This window comes from Silene latifolia, chromosome 3, assembly GCF_048544455.1.
Source record: "Silene latifolia isolate original U9 population chromosome 3, ASM4854445v1, whole genome shotgun sequence".
Taxonomy (NCBI): Eukaryota; Viridiplantae; Streptophyta; class Magnoliopsida; order Caryophyllales; family Caryophyllaceae; genus Silene; species Silene latifolia.
Window position 1 is genome coordinate 99295721 of NC_133528.1, and position 2058 is coordinate 99297778.

At 46.4% G+C, this 2058-nt stretch overlaps 1 non-coding gene across 1 annotated transcript; it reads left to right on the forward strand.

Moving 5' to 3' along the window:
* Positions 1–1571: 1571 nt before the first annotated feature.
* Positions 1572–1678, forward strand: LOC141650254 (small nucleolar RNA R71). Its single transcript, XR_012546297.1, has one exon. It is a non-coding gene; the product is annotated as a small nucleolar RNA R71 (small nucleolar RNA).
* Positions 1679–2058: the final 380 nt, after the last annotated feature.

The window sequence follows — 2058 nt, forward strand, 5'->3', positions numbered from 1 at the left end:
CCTAGGTCACATAATGCCTTCTCAATTGAGAAGGTACCTATATTGCAAGGAACAGAAAAACTACCCGGGTCTTCTAGCTTAAGGGGTGCAGTATGAGACAAATAAGAGCATGTCTCCTCAGTTAATGCGACAATATGCACAGTTTCAAGTGACTTTTTCTTAGACAAGAGTTGTTTCATGAATTTAGTGTAAGCAGGCACTTGATTGACTAAATCAAGGAAAGGAACTTGTACATTCAAGCTACGAATAACTTTTTCAAATTTATTGAAAGATACCTGTTCCTTCGTCGGCACTAGTCTCTCCGGATATGGGGCTGTAAGAAGTAGCTTAGCCCTCTCCTCTAAATCTCTCATGTCGGCATCCGTGGACTTAGGCTGAAAGTCCACCACCTTCTCCTTGTTGAAGCTTGACCCCTCTTCAGACCGTCTCAAATGTGAACCATTGATCGACATTGGGTCGTACTTCGGTGCCGGAACGGACCCATCAACAGTCGGGTCTGACCTCAACATTTTCGGGGCAGTCGTACCCCGAAATAAGTGATCCCTCAAGTTATCGGGCATCGGAGGACGAAAAGGTTCACTATCAGCAGTGGCCTCAGTCGATCGACCAATGAGGTCAGTCGATCGACTGACTTGAACAGGACCAGAAGCTACTGTTTGTCGCACTTCAGTCGATCGGCCGGGTATGTCAGTCGATCGACTGATATACCTGGTAGACGCCTTTTTCTTTCCTTTGTTCGTTCCAGCTATGTTTTGACTCGGTTCCGGCTTATCTTTTTCAGGGGCATCCTCAGTCATAGCAGACCCCTCCAGGGTAGACCCGCTCCTCAAAGTGATGGCATTAAGGGTCTCCTTTTGGTCAGTTTGAGTCGGTAAGTGTCCGGAGCTCTAGTGGTATTCTTGCTAGCCAATTGAGCAATTTGACTTTCTAGCAATTTCATCCCGGCCTCTCTAGCTTAGGACTCCTTTTGCAACATATTCTTCAACTCAACAAAGTCGGAATTTTGAGATTGTTGCTGTTGCGGCACATAGGTAGGTTTTTGATATTGTTGTTGCTTGTGAGGGGGCACATAAGTTTGCTGCTGCTGCTGCTGTGGAGGTTGAGTCGGATTCAGGACATTTTGGATACTCCACCTCAAGTTTGGGTGGACATTCGGCTCATAGTACGTGTTTGTCTGCCTATAATATTGAAAGGCAGCACAAGACTCGAAGGGACTGGGACAATTTTCTGAAACATGTCCCTCAGCTCCACATCTTCTACAGACGAAAGGACCGTCTGAAACAGCATTCACATGATACATCCCTCCTTTTGAAGCTCCTCCTAACTCGTATTTGTCAAACCTCGCCGTGAGAGCCTCTAATGCAGCTACAGAAGGAGATTCAGCACTCCTCCTCTGATTGCCTCTCGAATTCCCATATTCATCTTTATGGGTAGCTAAGTCATCAATGATCTTCCACCCCTTAGTCTCTCCCATATTCTCAGCAAATCGGCCATTGGCTGCATCATCCAAAATAGCCCTCTGATCGTCATACAGCCCGTCATAGAACTGATTGCAAAGACTCCATTTTTCGAACCCATGGTGCGGTATGGTTCGCACCAGCTTCTTGAAACGGACCCATGCTTCATGAAAATTCTCATCAGGTCCCTGTTTAAAGCTCGTGATCTGAGCTCTAATGGCATTCGTCTTCGAGGCAGAGAAGTATTTCTTGTAGAATGCCAAGGCCAAAGAATTCCAGTCGGTGATCCCATGAGCGGCTCGATCCAGATCTCTGTACCACTCCCTTGCAGCATCGCGGAGTGAGAATATAAACATAGTCTCCTTTATCTGGTCCTGAGTCACACCGGTCGGCGGGGGTATAAAGCAGTAATAATCAATAAATATCTCCATATGCTTGGCTGCATCTTCATTTGCAGCTCCCCCGAACTGGTTTCTTTCAACCAAGTTGATATAGGAAGGCTTCGGTTCGAATTTCCTATCAGCTCCAGGTAATTCGAACCCCTTGTATAGATTTGCAGCTGTCGGCTCAGAATGACTTGCTATAGTTGCTTCTTCAGCCA